Raw genomic sequence first — 18,537 nt, forward strand, 5'->3', positions numbered from 1 at the left:
TGCAAGTGGGCTGTGTCACTCAGTCAACATCTCAGTCAACCACCAGGATCTCAACTGCCTCGCAAACCTTACACGGGCTTACTGCATCTCATCAAAACCTTTGCAAATAATCTTTCCACATATGTGGCATCACTAAAGCGTTTTATCTACTTAAAATTAAATTTTTCTTCACATGTATTTCTATCACTTCGTACCTGGTCGTCGCCTTGCCACTTTGCTGCCACCATCGACATTCACCCGAAAAAAAGTTCACCTCATTCGTGCGTTTTTTTTTCACATTTTTATACAATAAAATTTTACTTTTCTGTTTGCCAATTTTGATTTTCCATTTTCTATTTCTATTGCACATTTGTTTGCAACATTTATTTATTTTTATGACTTTTTGCTGTTGTTGCCATTGTTAATTTGCAGCCAAACAATTTAGAAAAAATCAGTTTCGCTGTTTTGCGGCTGATTGCAGTGCAACAACTGGCAGTCATGAACTCCAGGCGCGTTTGGATGGTTGGTTTGTAGGCAAGCAATGGGTAACAAGCAGTGCGCCCAGATAGCAAATGCACACGTTGCAAGTAGCACGTTGCACGTTGCACGTTACAACGATCAATCTGGTATACAACAAGGTAGAAATATCGTTGGCTGGAAGTTGTTACTTATGTTTTTTTTTTTCATTTGTCAATTTTTAATTTGTATTTTTTTTTTTTGGTATTTTTTTTTTTGTTTTTTGATGGTTAGAAAGTCATTCAGTCAGTAAGTCAGTGAGCGCAATTTCCCGCAGCTAAACGCGCGCACACACACACACTAAATATTTGTACTCAAATTTATTTCAGCTCAAGAAATGTTTGGCACTTTGTCGCTAGACTGTTTTATATAGTTTTGTATTTTCTGAAAATTTGCTAATTAAAAAAAAATATATTTCCGATGCAATGCAAAGCGAGTAGCATCGTAAAATTTTATTAGTCAGTCTTATTTCCGCTCCACGTGCGTGTTTTCTATTTTTATTGCCTTTTAATGAAATGAATTTTCAAAAGTAACACTGCATTTGGTTTTTGTTTTTTTCTTTTTGGATTTTCCTTTTTTTGTTGTTTTGAATTTTAGGCGCAAAGCGCATGAAAAGCGAGCGACCTATTCAAAAGCGCCACAAATTTTCACGCGCTTGTTGGAAATCGTCGACTTTGTTCATTTCATAGGTGTACGCTCGGTTCCCGCGCTTATCTGCAACAGCCCACAAACAAAGCTGCAAAGAAAAAAAAGCAAAAACAATTCGCTTGTAGTGCATTGGGAAAACGTTTGTTGATGTTAATTAAATTAACATGAGTTTTGTGCTTCTGCTACTGTATCTACGTATCTATGCATGTAGTTTGCCGCATATTAACTGCTGCTATTTTATTTCTGTTGCACATTGCCGCTTGCTGCATGCTGCTTGCAACCACTAACGAACTCGCGCAACTCTTACTTTTCATGATTTCCTGTTGTTCAGTGTGGGCTGTGGAGCATTTTTTGTAATTTTTTAGTTGCAATTTTTTGTTGGTCTATTTTTTAGATCTGTTCCATCTCTTTTGCGGAGTTAATTTTTTATACCTAATTGTATTTGTTTTTTAGCAAATTGTTATTTGAAATTTCCACTGCTTCTTTGAATTCGTTACAATTTATTTCGAAAATGCCAGCAAACACAAAGAACCAGGTGCGGCCATGCCAATTGCCGGTTTACTGATATGCAAGACTGCATTTGCTTAAATGATTCTCATATTATAAAATAAATATCTTTTGCTAGTCAAACAAAGCTATACATCGTCCGGCTGTGATTTCATAGCCCAAATATGGTATAACTTGTGAGTAGGGAATGATTCGAAGGCGAGCCCAGGAAATGACGCGCGCAGAGTAAAGTCATAAAATGTATTCGTCCTTGATTGCATAGATTAAGCAAGGAGATCATAATGTTTTATTATCATTCAAAATCTATGCAAATAGACTCAAAGAGGCGTGAAGGCTAACGCCATCATAACAAACACAAGACTTGGCTAGTATGGCTCGCGAATCGCCTACGGCTAATGGCGGTTTATTTTTGTGGATTTATTGACAAGTTTTTAAATTTTTTTGTTTTTTTTCTTGATTTAGTATTAAATTCTACAAATCTTTATATGAAAATACAATTCATTTCCACATAAAAATTATATAAACCCAAGTTTCAAATCTCGCTAAAATTAAGCACAAAAAAAAAAAAAAAAAAAAAAATCCATCAAAATTTCACACTTTCAAATCAGAATTTCTAGAAAAATATAGAGTATGCAATTTTATAGCACATTAAATTTTGGTATACTGAAATATACGTTTAAAGTTGGATAAAAATTTTGTTTATTTTCGATAACTTTTGTTCGCCAACGATATTGGAGGTTTTCTTCCATATAAAAAAATTTGGAGCATTTGTTCGTAAGGGCATTTCTCTCATGAAAAATCTTCTCGGAGGCCATAAAACAGGAGGTCCCAATATATCTCGGGCAACATCAAATTGGAGACGAAACTTGCGCAAGCTCGTAATGAAAAATGTGCGTCCCGATTAAATACAGGGTGCATATAGTAGTTGAGGACATGCGTATACCCTATGATCTAAAAGTACTGGGAATGTTTAATTTAAACGAACCGCGCACGTGGGAACTGGTCTATATTTTTTTCTTATGTTAGTAGAACTAAAAGACACACATCTGTCACTTTTTAGCACCATCGGATCATTAGTGTCTGCCTGGCCGGCCGGAAATATAAGCAAACAATTTTTGGAATTTGTATGATGATAACGTGCCATCGCACCGAGCCCAAATTTTGCTGGATTATTTGATGAAACACCAAGTAAATACCATCGTGCAAGCACCGTATTCGCCTGATATGGCCCCGTGCGACTGCTTTTTGTTTCCCAAGTTGAAGTTACCACTTCGTTGAAGGAGATATCAGTCGATAAAGGGGATCAAAGAGAATGCAAGGAAGGACTTGAAGGCCATCCTTTCGTCGGCCTACCAGGGGCGCATGAAGGACTGGGTTAACCGTTGGCACAGACGGGTCATATTTTGAAGGAGATAAAATAAATTTGCCTGAAATTTAACTCTGTTTTGCTTTATTTAAACATTCCTGGTACTTTCTGGTCATAGGGTATGCGGTTTTAGCTTCCCGAAAACATTATATTTCTTTTCTCTCTCTTTTCAAGAAAGACAATTTAACTCGGGAAATGAAGAGACATGCAGATACTTTATCTGCAAATCAAACCTTCTTAAGGGCGTAAGTTCATGCACTGAAAAGGCTCGCTGTGAATTTGACGCATCAGACGCCGATGCAGAATATGTTAAAAAACGCAGTAAACATAACGAACGTTCTAGCATTCTCCGATCTGCAGTATTTATTCAACAAGTGAAAGCGATCATGACGAAGACCCTTCAAAATCAATGAAATTATCGCTCCGTGGAGTTATCCATGTAAATCTCCAATATAAATTCTTCATTATGGGCACAAGGCTTGAGAGTAGCGTGGATGGAGGTGCATATTCCCAATATCTGGGGATCTACTTCAGTTTTCGGTCTTCCGACTACGGCAGTGTATTTCAGGCTCAACTATATATATATGTATATATATATAATTGGCGCGTACACCCTTTTTGGGTGTTTGGCCGAGCTCCTCCTCCTTGTGGTGTGCGCGTCTTGATGTTGTTCCAAAAATGGAGGGACCTACAGTTTTAAGCTGACTCCGAACGGCAGATATTTTTATGAGGAGCTTTTTCATGGCATATATATCATGGCTCAACTGGTGGCAATAATAAAAGCCGTGACACTGATGCAGTGTGATGCAATAGCTGGAGGTGACATCTACATTTTAACTTACGGCGACAAAAACATTTAAAAAGCAGTTGACAACGGCCAAGGTAGCTATGAAAAGCTCTTTACGGGATGGCTGAGTCATTTCACAAAAAGACAGCAAGGATGCCTGCCCATTGCAACAGTGAGGGAACTGGAGACGCGATAAACTAACGAGAGTTGGTACCAAGTTCACTAATGAGTACAGAAACAATGTCATAGGCATATCTATACAGACTTGTAAGCTACTTATTTTTTTAGAAAATTGTGAGACCAGTGAATGAACGATGGCATAACGAGTCCACCTCCAGAACCGCCCGTCAATTTAGGTCGGTTCTTAATGCTAAATGCACAGAATCTCTGTTAAGCCAAAATGACTAGAATCTTAGCACACTGATCTCCTTAAAGCAACTGTGATAACCACAACAGCCGAGAGGATAGGCGTGCCGACACAAGACTTCAGCAGAAACTGTCCACTTATAAATGTGGAAGAAGAAGTGACAATATCACACCTTCTGTGCCTCTGTCTTGCTCTATCCAGACGTAGATTCATCACTTTCGGTAGAGATTTTTTTAATGAAGTGAAAGATCTGAGTACTGGGGAAATCAGAGATCCTTTAAAATTTTTGAAGAGTTCATACTGGTTTTAGGAATGGCCTATGAGCCTGAGTGCGTCCCACAGTGGACAGCCGCTACAAACTAACCTAATCCAACCTATTTAGTATTTACTATTGACAGATTAGTTCTTGCAGTACTAACCAAAAGTTATTGCAAGTTTTACAGTCAAAATGTACTGGCTTCTTCAGCCTGATATTTGAGGTCTTCAGTGATCATATCTCACTTTTTTATTCACTTTACATTTATAGTATTCCACAAAAGTTATGTTCGTCCAATATACATCTCTTAAGACTAACATACTAAGGAATGCATTTAGTTGCAAGCGAAATTAAAGTTTCTAAATTCAGTTCAAATAAATATTTTCTTTAAATAGTCGTAGCACAACAATTACTTTATGGCGGCAGAGTGATGAATGGCCATTACAAATCAATCGTTTGGCAGACTAAACTCCGAAATTGATGAACCTTTGCAGAGCGGCAATACAAGCAAGAAAAACATAAACACAAAGCAAAAAAAAAAAAAGGAAGAAAAAAGCAAAGAACACATACGAAATGTAGGTAGCCACAAAAAGACAGTCTCAAGCAGAATAGTGATTGCTACCGCGAAACTGCAGCGAGCTAAATTAATCAATAATGTGAACCGCAAAAAAAAACAGAACGTAAATAAAGCAAATAAGATAGCAAAGTGCAGTGGAACGTCGTTAAACAAGCGGTGGCAGCAGCATCAACAAATGCAACAAATACAACAAATACAAGAGCAACGAAACGACGTCGATTGTCGTTGCTGTCATCTGCAAATCAGGTCAAACGTGCCAAGATAATTGACAAAAACACTAAAACACTACTGTTCTGTACGCGTACAGCCACAGCCACAACTGCGCACAACGGCAGCAAAAACAGTCAACAAATGCTGCCACCAGCAACACAGCTGTAACTGTTCCGCCATTGCATCGCCTCACAATTAGAAGCGCATTTGTTGAAAAGCCAACGCCAAGTTGAGAATATCACAAGGAAGACAACGACAAAAAAAACAAAACCTGCAAAAAGGAACAGCCAGCAACAACAAATTAAGATATAAAAAATTACATTAATAATCATTTTTATGATTATTCCGAGATTTGTTTGGCGCGCTGTCTTTCCATTTTTAGACTGTTTTAGACGACTCGCAAGCCAGCTTTTGAACTAATGAAGCTATGAAATGCTTTGACAATTTAACACCACTTTGTAGATGTTGCAGTTGTTGCAGCTGTAGTTGTAGTTGCAGTTGTTTTTGTTGCAGCTGATTGTCTTTTGTCAGCAGTCTTGCATAATTTTACAAAAATTATTAGGCAATAAAATTCTCTACTGAATTTGGCTCTTTAAGTGCGGCAAACGAAAAGTGAGAGCATTTGATTTTGGATTGCGATTGGTTTGTTAAAATGGGTGTCCTTTAGGGTAAGAAGCCATGGACTACTTTATTTTGTCGGGAACCTAGGCCTGGATAAAGCAGAAGTAGTACAGAAGGCGGGAGATCGTCTCTTCGTCAGCCTCATTTAGACAGCTTCTGCAGAAGTCGTGTGTCTGCGCGTCCATCCTCTGAGCGTATCTGTCATTATAACGAAAATCAGTAGCTAAGGCTATGCTTATTTTGGATTAACAGAAATTCCGTGCATTTCGCATTAAGGCCCAGCGTCAACTGTCAGGCGGTTGCGGAGATGGGTACATTACGTTAACACGATTTTCCATGCGGAATGGAATCAGTGGAAATCATATCCAAAAGAGAGTTCGAGAAAGTAAAAATTAAAATACTTCCGAATAGCCAATCGGTTCCCAAAGTCTTGAATAGTTTCACACTAAAGTCGAAAGTCCTAATAGAGTGTAACAATGCACTCAACAAACTCGCCACTCATCATCAGATCTCACTGATTTGGGTATCAGGACATGAGGGACACGAAGGAAACGAGAAGGCAGACTTCTATGCCAAAAAGGGGGCAGAAGGACTATTTATTGGACTAACCCCATTTTTCGGTTTCAACAAAAATAATATAAAACAGGAAACTGAAAAAGCAATACAAACAAAAATCAGGGAAAACTGGAACGGCACAAGCGGCCTTAATCACTCCAACAAGTACTTGAACTTCAAAGCCAATAGAACAAAATCTGCTCTAACCCTAGATAAAAAGGACCTCAGATTACTCTGTGGAGCACTTACAGGTAACTTTACCTGTAATAAACACTTTAACACAATAGGATTATTTAGTACAAGATCATGCAGATTCTGCTGTGATGAAGAGGAGTCTATGGAACACTTAATCACCAACTGTAATCCTGGGCTCGTACCTACTAGAGGATGAAGACTTACAAATACTCTCTCCTAGGGAGCTGGTTCGATTCCTCGGTACACTAAATAATTTTAATTAAGTAATAAGGGGCGCACAATAAATCAATCTGGTCGCTGTGCATTACCATTACCATTACGTGATCTTTCATCCACTGCCCTTAAAATTTTCGCAAAAATAAGTGCCTACAAGTCTATGAAGCTATGCCTATATCTTTGCATGTCTTTTCTATGTACCGTCAACTTGGTGCCAAGTCTTGCTGGTTCGTCAACCCCGCAGCGCCACTCAATGAGACAATAGCCAGGACCCTATTTTTACATATCTTTTAATTTATTTTGCTTTATTTTATTTTTTCTATTTTATTTTATTATATTTTTTTTATTTTTTTTATTGCATCCCAATAAAGGAGTGATTTACATTAATTGGCGACAGCTTTGCTGCAAGCCAATAATTTATAACAGGTACAAAGATTACAATTAAATAAATGTCTATAAATATTATATAAAATAGTTAACAATTTTACAAACAAGAAAAACGTTTACTGTAAAATGTTTCGGACTATATGACAAGAATTGAGTAAAGCTGCTTTCTGCATGTCGAAAATTAAATATTCTGGGAGTTGAAGAGTTTTCACGTTGACTGCTAAATTTTTATGCACTAGTCCGTGGGCTGAGATGATAATTGGTAGTAAATATGTGCACTTTCCTTAGCTTCCACTGGCGTTTAACATCAATGCCTAAGTCAGAATATTTGGATATTTTTTCCGCATATGTTTTTTTGCATGTTTCTGTTTAGAAGAGCAGCAATATCAACTATATAACCAGTCGCTTGAGATTTATCAATAAGCAAAATATCTGGCCTATTGTGGTCTCTTGTGGCATTTGTTAAAATTGTTCGGTCGTAATATAGAGGTAGTTGGAGTCTTCTTGAACAGGTTCTGGGGTGTATCTGAAGTACGGTATTTTGCTTGGATTGAAGTTGTACACCTGCGTCAGTTTCAGATGGATTATTTTCGCGATGTCATTATGTCGCTTCAGGTACATAGAGTTTGCCAGTGTGGTGCATCCCGCTAGCACGTGGTCTAATGTCTCACTTCGACTATTGCATCTTCGACATCTGTCTGCAGCGGCATTTGGATCTCGCATTACGTATTTAATGTAATTTCTCGTTGGAATCACACCATCTTGTATGGCGAAAATGGTACCCTCCGTTTCGGCAAATATCGACCTGTTGCTAAGCCATAAGTGCGTCAATTTTTGGTCGACATGTGGGCTCAGCAAGTTTTTTCGATATACGCCGTGGACAGCCATTTCAGACCATCTTTGGATTTGTTCATCTATTGTGGTTGCGTTCCTGATTTCGTAGGGTTGATTCATCCGAAGTGGGGTGTAATTATCAGCCGTAGCACTTGCAGCCTTGTGCAGATCGGATTGGGAGCACTTATTTTATTTTATTTTATTTTATTTTATTTGAGATTACACATCCCGGATACAATTTTCTAGGGATTGTGCTCTGGTGGAGCGTAGTCCAAGCTCTACGCCCATGCGATTACTATTGCTTAAATATTTAAAAATCTACGAACTATTGCACATGTGTCCAGTATGGTCGACTTCTGCATGTCTTCTAAGAGGTGTTGGCAGTCATACTTCTTCAAGTTTTTTATTAAATGCTTAGGCACTAATCCAGTGGAAGATATAATTATTGGTATTATATTTCCTTCCCTTGCTTTGTACATCCGTTTCAGTTCTATGGCCAAAGCTGGATGTTGCGATTAAGGGGCACCGCTATATCGATTACTTCGATCGTTTTATTTGTCTTGTCGAGCAAGATAATGTCAGGTTTGTTGGCAGTTGCTGTTTGAGCTGCTGTATAAATCTGTCCCAGTACAGTTTAAAACTCGCATTTTCCAATATTGCCTTTGGTTCGTATTTAAAATACAAGACTTCTGCTTGTAAGAGACCGTGTTTTATCGCAAGTTGTTGGTGGAGGATCTTTGCTATATTGTTATGTCTCATGACATATTCACGGCGGGCAAGTACGCTACATCCAGCAATTAAATGGTCGATTGTTTCACCGTAAATGCCGCACCTTCGGTACCTATCTTCTATTGCCTCGCCATGTATCGACCTTCGGAAATTCCTTGTTGGAATAACTCGGTCTTGGATAGAGATTGCGAAACTTTCTGTTTCAGAAAATAGCTTTCCTTTTTTCAACCATAAATTGGATGATTGTGCGTCTATCCATTCCATTTCGAGATCATGCGAATGGGCACCGTGTATTGTTTTTGCCTTCCATGCTGCGATCATTTCTGCTGGGGATTTAACCGTCAGGTACTGGGAAATTCTGCTCCATCAAACTGAGCGGGGTAAAGCCATTATCTGCCCTAGCGATAGCTTTAAATAGATGAGACTCGCTGCTTAGAAAATATGTACGTAACTTTAAAGTTTGCGAGAAGTGTAGACGCGCTATATTAATGATTAATCTCCCACCAACGTTTCGAGGAAGCGATATTCTTTCCACAGCACTTTGAGGGTAATGGCTTTGGAACTTTGTAAAAGTGGTGCGTATCAGCGTTTCAATCCGAAGGATGTCTGTCTGAGACCATTTTATTACTCCAATCGAGTAAATCAAAAATGGTATGGACCAGGTACTAATTGATTTGCATTTATTTATACTCATTTTTAATACAGCAAACTTGTTAATGAGGCTTTGCTTTACTAGCGTGTGGTTGATTCCTTAAAGTTGCAGAAATCCTAAATATTTATAAGATTTGCTGCTATGCAAGTTGTCTATAATAATATTTTGATCTACTGCGTAGTTTTCTTCGGTTTCATTAAGCTGACCTCTAATCAGGTGTATTATTTTGCACTTATCTGTTTCAAATTCCGTTCCCACGTCATCGCTAAAAGCTTTAGTGGCATCTATCAGCTCATATAGCTTATGCTTTTTGTTTGCGTACAGATTCAAGTCGTCAACAAACAGAAGATGGTTGAACGTGTGCTCTCGTACTTCAGTTTTGAGTATAAAGCCATTTTGTTTAAGTGTGAGAAGCCTGCTAAGTGGATTGCGACCAATGCAGTACCATAGGGGGCTTAAGGCATCCCCTTGGAATATACCACGTTTGATTGAAATTAGTTTTGAAACAGTTCCATTTAGAACTAGTTTTGTATTCCACTTGCTCATTATGCGGCCCAAGAGGGCAACAGTGACAGCATCGATTTTGTATATTCTTAATATTTCTAATAGGTAATCATGCGGCATTGAATCAAAAGCTTTTTTGTAGTCAATAAATGCGACGCTTAAATTCCGCCTGTTTCTCAGAGCTACTTCTGTGATTACAGTGTCTATAATAAGCTGATCTTTACAGTCCATTGTGTGCTTCCTGCAACCTTTCTGTTCTTCACATAAAATGCTGTTCATTTCACAGTGTTCATACATTCGATTAGCGATAATTTTCGTCAAGAGCTTGTATGTCGTGCTCAAGCAAGTAATTGGGCGGTATTTTGCTGAATCAGCAGATGGTGCGTCCTTTGGAAGAAAATAGATTGCGAGTGTTTCGTGCATTACTGAGAGCTTTTTAAGCCAGATGTTGTGTAGCTGGTCTGGGCCAGGGGATTTCCAGTTAGCTGTAGTACATATACTAATCTTTATTTCCTCTGCTGTTATGTCGTAGAAGTGCATTGGTGCTACGTTATCCGCTTTTTCTTTTTCATTGGCTAACCAATTTGCATCAGCATTGAAGTGTTCTGCTTGTGCCCGTATTTTCTCCCAAAACTGCTCTATATCTTGTTGTTGTGGATACGATGTCTGAGATTCTGCATTGCTTTTCTGTTCCAAATTTCTATAAAAGCTCTTTTGATTTTCGTGAAAAAGCTGGTTTTCCCTCCATCTCTGATTACTTTTGAGGTATCTTCTTAATCGTTTTGAGTAAGCGACGAGTTGCTGATCTATGATCTATGAGGTTTAAGCGGCGCGATGATCCTAGATATATACCTGAACAACCTTATTTCCCTTTCATTAATTTAATTTTGTTTTTATTTATTTTATTTTATTTTGTTTTGTTTTCGTATTTCTTATTGTGTTGTGCTCTCAAGACCGGTTTAACAATAAAACAGGAAGTTCAATTATTGATTATATTTATTTGTCGCTTATATTTATTTGCCAATATTTCGAGCTGAATTAGAAATCATCTTCATGAGCACTTAGCAGAGCCTGGCATTTTATTTTATTTTGCTTTATTGTAGTACTCATTTTTGTGGACTAAGCTTCTCCTGCAATTTGAAATATGTCCTTCAAATGAAGGGATGCGTGGTGCCGCTTTTACTGCAATATGATTCTGAAGGTAACTTACATGTTAAGTAGTTATGTAAGTTAGATGGCAAGAGTACCCCAGGTACACTTCAAGTAGCACTTACGTGCCGTTTTGATACCATAATGTGGACCATTACGTGTGAAAAGAAAAATTTTAGGAAAAGAAAACTTTCTACAACCAATCAGTGCTGTTGATGTAGTAGAGGAGAGCAAAGGGATCTAGGCTGGACAATTTCTTTAAGCCATCTCCAAAGGGCACGCTAAGGAATCTCAAGCGCCTAGCCGCCAGAGCTGAACATTTTCAGGGAAAGTGCTCAACAGTCCCTTTCTCTGCATGATCCTCACAGCTTCTGCAATAGAGGTTGTACGGAATTCCAAGCTTCTTCGCATGAGTACCGATCACCCAGTGACCAGTGAATACCGCAATGAGTTTGAAAATTGAATTGCAGGGGATTTCCATCACCTTATATTGTATTTAGGGCATTGCGTTTTCGAAATAGCACACGATGGGACAGACTTCCATCTGTGTGCGCTTTTTTTTAGAAAGAAATTGTGAGGTTTCCCTTTAACAACGGTAAAGGAGACAGCAATGTCAGAGAAAGGGACAACTGAAACCGGTTCTGTCGACCCCTTCCTGGCAAGCTCATCGGCAATTTTATTTCTCTCTGTATTCCTGTGCCCAGGAACCCAGATAAGGGAAATGTTTTCCGCACGTTCGAGACGTTTTAGTTCTTCCCTAAGCATTTTGCATGCTTGTAGGATCGCAAAGACCTGTCCTTTAAAAACGCTACCCGTTTCCGGCAGTTTAAAGGAGACCGAAATATTGGCTGATTTAGAGTAAACCCCCACTCCCACTCCAGATTCCATCTTCGATCCGTCAGTGTAAACAGAGATACCTGTATCCGTGTCGACTCTCCCCTCTTTCCAATCTTGCCTGCTCGGAAAGATAGCCCTAGCACAACCCTCAAAACCCAGTTTGCGGATGGAGAGATCAGTGCGAAGAACAGAGAAAGAAGGGGAGATCTGCTTCAAGATGCTATTATGTCCTAGAGGAAGTTACGTACATGACTCTATTAGAAAAGTAGTAGATAATTTCCTTGTGCAAGCTATTAATGATGATATAAGATTTATTCCATTAGCAATGCCAGAACTCTCTGCATGCATTGCTACTAATTTTTGTAAAATGTTTCAGTTCTATTCTTTATCTTTATATTATCATTAAAATTTACGGAGCCATCCGATATACATTTGACCGCAAAACGTGAAACCATGTTCTCATCTGAAATATATTGCGATAAATAAATACAGGGCCATTTGTTGCTCATTTGAGTTTTGTCATTTATTTGCTTCTCATGGCCGCGTTGAGTTATTTAAAAAAGTTACTTTAGCAAAAAACACTTATGAAAAATCAAGGCAATTTTTGAGCTCCTTGAAAATTGCACTTTATTATACAAAATCTCAATGGAGTATAACTCTGCGTACTCGAAGTTTTTCTAAAGACTCTGATTAAAAAATGTGAAATTTTGATGAAAATTGGTTCATATTTCTTTAAATTTGCGCTAAGCCTAAAACATATCTTCATACAGATTTTGTTGGAGAATGAGCTTAGATATATAAACAATTGGCGCTCACATCTGTTATTCGGTGTTTGGCTCCTTCTCCTTTCTATGATGTGCGTCCTATTTGTTCCATAAATGTAGTGAGCTACAATTTTAAGTCGACGCTGAACGGCAAATGATTTTTTATGGATGTGCCAATAAGCCCCTGTGCAATGTACTTCGTATTTCAATTTGTACACAAAATCGGTACAAGGCACCTAAATGCAGTACAGTCTAGAACATTTTACGATAAAAAGTTATTTTTGATTTTTGCTGTGATATTTCATGGCTTCAATGCAGAAAAAATATAACAACCAGCATTTATTTTTAAGTTTTAGAAAAGCTAAAATATTAACATCAAATCATGATGTGCCCTTGCTACCACGGAAAAGCCCCTCTCTACCATAAGATTTGCCTTTTTATGCATACAAATTCATATAAGTAAACGATAAGCGCTAAAAATAGTGAAAGAAACACCATCACCTCAAATCGCAGTACAAGGTGGTGTTGCAATTTATTAAAGCGACTGAATGCATAAAAGCTAAGTCTTCAAGAAATGGCAAATTTTGGGTGTTGCTTGACAAAGGCGAATGTGTCTGCAACATTATCGGAGATTTGACTGCAATAAGAAGAAGAGAAGAAGAAGCCATACAAAAATTGTAGTAGTTACAAACAGATTGCACAGCATATTTTTCACAGTTACTACTGCGATAACAGCAAATGCTCGCCAACACCAGTAGTGTGCCACATACGAGGAAAGATGTCTTATATAATATAATTTAAGGAGTTTTACTTTTCGTTTCTTTTGTGCTCAGCTTTTTCTTTGTTTTGTTTACGCTCGTGCCATTTACTATAGCTAATCAGGTACGTTAGTATCGGGTACAAATTTGCTATTATGTTGGAAATACGAGTAGTTACATGCTGGCTTGCCTTCACTTCATCAACGCCGCGCCAGCAGCCGCATATGAGTGGAAGTGTAAACAGCTGAGCTTTTTTTTGTTTGTTTGCAAACCACTTTTCATATATTCGTTTATCTTTTGACTACTCTTTTTCAGAAATAAATAGTTTTCTTTGTTTTGTTTGCCATTATTTTATTTCATTTTTTTATTAATTTTTTTTTTTTTTTGTTTTCCTGAGTTTTTGTTTGGCTTGCGAGCAATTAGATTTTGCAGCTGCAACAAAGACAATGAAGCAGCATCCAGTAAATTTAACTAAGGTTTAACCGTAAAGTGAGAAAATAGTAAGTGTCAAGAAATTCCGCATGCGGTGTTGAAGAAAGCAAGGAGGAGACAGCGGTCAGCGTTCAGCGGGTTAAAGCTGAAAGTCTTTGTAAGCGATGGCATTGTTAATGATTAACAATTTTGGGCTATTAAAAATACTCAATAAGGTGTTTAAACGCCATCAACATAGATAGAAATCATCGCCAGTGCTAAAATAAAAATGCGAAAAAAGTTGATGATAAAAAAAGGAAACTGAAACCCACAAATTTTTTGCGTTTGTCAATTTGAGTTCATTGATGTCGAGGGAGGAGCAGCCAATACACGTAAATGAGTATGAAACATGCAGATACTGCGTTTGCTTGTGTAGGTGCGCAAAATTTTGGGTGCAGGCACAAAAACAAGACAAGCTTTGATGATAAAAATAAAAAAGCGGTAATAATTTAGAAAAGAGCGTCGCTATTTACACCCATAAATGAAGCTTAAAGTGACTATGAGCTGTTGATTACTGCCGATTGTATTGAATGCGTAATGAGTGAACGAAAGTGAAAGGTTTAAAGTTCAAATTACAAATTTTTCAAAGTAAAAAATGCAAAAACAATGTGACTAACAAGCAATTGTGATATAAATGAGTGCTGGTATTTGTATACCCATGTATGTGTTTTTCAGTACGCGCCATTATTCACAAAGCTAAGCAGCCGTTGCAGCCACTTACTCATATTAAGCCGATGTAGTGTAACAAAGCGCTACCATTTTAAAGTAAATTAAAAACTGGCAAAAACGCACGTTTTTACGATGTACACAGGCAGCTACCAAATGCGGCGCATTGTTGCTTTTAGAGTTGTTAAATTATGCAATTAAACGTTTGGCGCTTAAATGGCAAAAAGACGCAGTAGTTAGCAATCAGCAGTCAACTGTTTTTTAGCGTTTGTGTGTGTGTGTTTTTCTGTTTTTTGGAATATAATATTTTCACAGCATCATTTTGTAATGACACTCCTCTTTGGCAGTGCATTGACAGGCGGCTGAATTGCGTCAATTACACCAACATTGTCGGAAAAAACCCTAAGAAATTCAAAAAATTTATATAAACGAGCGTACATCTGTAAGTCCATGCACGTTTGTTACGTGTCAATTCACACTTTAAATAGGGTTAAATGTCAGTGGCAACTAGTTTTTCAAAAAAAAACAAAAGAAAACAGAGTAACAAAAACACAGTCGCTGTTACTAGCAAGCAAATGCCCGCAACTTGCATTGACCAAAGCAAGCCTATGCCTATGTTTACACACACACACACACACACACACACCCACATACTCTTACACACAAGTACCGGACTAACATTTTGCTCCATTGCTTAATTACCTGCGTATTTCGGTAGCACCAAAAATTCCGTACGCCAAACTCAAACGCCATCAAGCACTCGTATCCGCTCGCATGTAACAAAAGACTTAAGTAGCAAACCTGCGCCGAATTACTTCAGCTATAGCAGCCGTGTAGCCCCTAGCTCTGATTTATAGCAGACATCTGAACGTGGTAAGACAAGCGCATAAATTTCATAATCCAATTATAACTGTAAAACAAATGTGAAAAAACCAAAAGTTATTAATAAAAACTACAACAAAAAGTCAGCAAGGCAAGTAGAGAAACAAAAAATATATAACAAACCAGTGCAATGCGAACACCCACAATGAATGAATTTTTAATTGGCAAAAACAATCAAATATATATGTATGTATATATGTAAGTACGAATTGTATAGGTATATTTTCCAATTGGATTATGTGTTGAGTATAACAGCAGCTGCCTGGGGCTATACTTATTTGGCTTTATAGTAATTTTCATGCCTTTTGGGCGCATGTCAAACTAACTGACATTCATTGACAACAAATGAAAATTAAAAATGGCAAATTTGTGACAGTCGCTTACACACACATACACACAAATATATACACACTGATGCACATGCACATGCATTTTTGTCTGAAGGCATGAAAGTTAATAGTATTTAAAATTTTCTTCGCTTGAAGTTAAAACGAAATTTTTGAAATATATTCGAATTGTATTGTCTCTTGCATTTTTGGCGTTGTCATCTATTTTGGTGACAAGGGTGTTTGGCTTAAATGACATGCAATTTTCAACACAAAAGTCAAAAAGATTTAGAAACTTGGCGTGGTTGCGAACAATAGAAAGTTTATTATGTGTGTGTGTGCCTGTGTGGAATTTTAAGCAGAAACAGGATTTGTGGTTGAAAGGGAATGGTGGATGCTTGAAAGGGAATGGTTAATGTCAAATAGACATTTTAAAAACTTTGAACCTGTACATAATTATGAGGACATGCATAGAAATTGTCTTCAAAATTGTCTGGATTTTTAATAGCGTATGGAGTAAGAAAATGGAAACATTTAGAGCTAAAAAACACAAAAAAAAAAACGAATAACTGGTCCACTAAAAACAAAAAACTAGTTCAGAAATAACAATCTACAAAAATTACAACAACTAAAAAATGCAGAAGTAGAAATTAAACAAAAAAATACAATAAAATAATTGAAAAAAAGAAATATGCAAAATAAAAATTAAACATTATGAAAAACAAAAAATAAAAATTGAAACAAAATAAAAAAATCAAACTAAAAATATATAAAAATAAGCAAACGAAATGTGATAAAAAATATTAAAATAATTTAATAACTAGTCCGCTAAAAATTTAAATAAATGAATAAATGTGAAGAAAAATTATTCAACAAATATTAGTTGAGCAGCTATCGAAATTTATGAACTAATTTACTCACAAAACAAAAATAAATAAGTAAAAAAATTTAATATAATAAATAAATAAAAAACAATACCGAATGCGGACTAACTTTTAAAGGGGAATCATTACATCTATCAGATTCAGCTAAATAATTCTAGATAGGAAGTTGAGTTGGAAATTGAACATTGAAAACAGATGTAAAAAAGCTTTCATAGCTCTCTATACTTGTAAAAGAGCTATAGGCAAAACCTGGGGTTTTCACCTCGGATCATTTATTGGATATATACCTGGATCATCAAACCGATACTCTTCTATGGTGTGGTTGTATGGTGGATAGCACTCGAAAAACGGTGTAGAGTAGCCACAATTGATCGAGTTCAAAGAACAGCCTGCCTCCTGATAACAGGATGCTTAAGTACAACACCTACTAAGGCTCTAAATACGTTGCTTCACTTGTTCCCTATCGATCTGCCTAGCAAAGCGATTGCAGCGAAACCAGCGACACGCATTAATGCCATATTGAAATGGAATAAGTATTTTTGCCATTCGGCCATACTGAACAGGAACACTGTTATCTCTTCCGACATAGACTATCATGTAAGTCTTCCATCACCACCCTTGCTTTTCTCCTATTCACTCCCAACTAGGGAAGAATGGAAGACAAATCTTACCGATATCGATGGCCCTCTGATTATATATACAGATGGTTCAAAACAAGACGGCAAAGTGGGATTTGGAATCTTTTCCAACTCCCCTCACATCAATCTATCATTTAGACTACCTGACTACTGTAGTGTATTCCAAGCGGAAGTATGCGCTATCTGGTATGCTGCGGAAACTCTCTTAGAAAATAGAATATCACTAGAGGATATCCGCTTTTTCACCGACAGTCAAGCGGCCGTTCGAGCACTCAGTTCCTCTTATACCCACTCAGATGTGGTTCGATCCTGTCTCTTATCTCTTAACGAGATAAGTGTTCAGAATTCTGTCCAAGTTATCTGGATACCGGGTCACAGTGGATTCGAAGGTAACTGCAAAGCTGATGAGCTCGCAAGAGCTGGAGCTGCGCAATCAAATGTTAGTAACTTACCCACAATCCACATTCCGCTCTCAACATGTAAAATGATCACTGATCGAAACTATTTGCTTTCCGATCAGACAAATCTGGTCATCCTAGAATCTGAAACAGACAAAACCCCTTATAAGTCTTTAGAAACACGAACTAAGGCATATAATATCTCTTATCACCGGCCACTGCCTTTTGGGCACTCACGCACGTCGGCTCGGGGTTTCTCAAAACGACCTGTGCAGATACTGCGAGGACGAAGATGAGGAAGTATCGAGCAGACATTTGCTGTTCAGTTGTCCCGGTCTAGGCAGAAGTCGACTCGCTCTTCTAGGCTCTCCAACAATTGACAATCTGTCAATGCTCTCGGACCTGAAAATCGAATCTCTCATTAATTTCTCGAAACGAATTAATATCTTTGACCAAAATCTATAATAAAAATCTCGGTTAGGTGGGGAAGTCATATAATATAATGAGCTCTAGGGCAACACAACGGACCCAACTTGCGGTCTATGTGGTACTCCGATGTGGGGTCACCCTTAAACCAACCAACCAACCAAATTAACTAAAAAATAAAAATACCTAAGAAATACAAATAATTAAGAAATGTAATAATTGAATACTAAAAATAACTAAAAAACAAAAATATTTAAAAATTAAAATAACCTAAATATAAATTAACTAAAAAATAAAAATAATTAAAATATAAAATTATTTATATATAAATTTATATATAAAAATCAAGATAAATAAAATTAAAAGAACTAAAATATAAAACAAATAAACAATAACTAAAATCTAAAAATAATTAAAAAATAAATAACTAAA

General features: G+C 37.2%; 1 long non-coding RNA gene across 1 annotated transcript; it reads left to right on the forward strand.

The window, feature by feature from the left end:
• Nucleotides 1-13,832: 13,832 nt before the first annotated feature.
• LOC129249403 (uncharacterized) lies at nucleotides 13,833-15,555 on the forward strand. Its single transcript, XR_008582651.1, has 3 exons — nucleotides 13,833-14,326; nucleotides 14,899-14,993; nucleotides 15,270-15,555. It is a non-coding gene; the product is annotated as an uncharacterized LOC129249403 (long non-coding RNA).
• The last annotated feature ends 2,982 nt before the right edge of the window (nucleotides 15,556-18,537 follow it).

Source organism: Anastrepha obliqua, chromosome 5 (assembly GCF_027943255.1).
Source record: "Anastrepha obliqua isolate idAnaObli1 chromosome 5, idAnaObli1_1.0, whole genome shotgun sequence".
Classification (NCBI taxonomy): Eukaryota; Metazoa; Arthropoda; class Insecta; order Diptera; family Tephritidae; genus Anastrepha; species Anastrepha obliqua.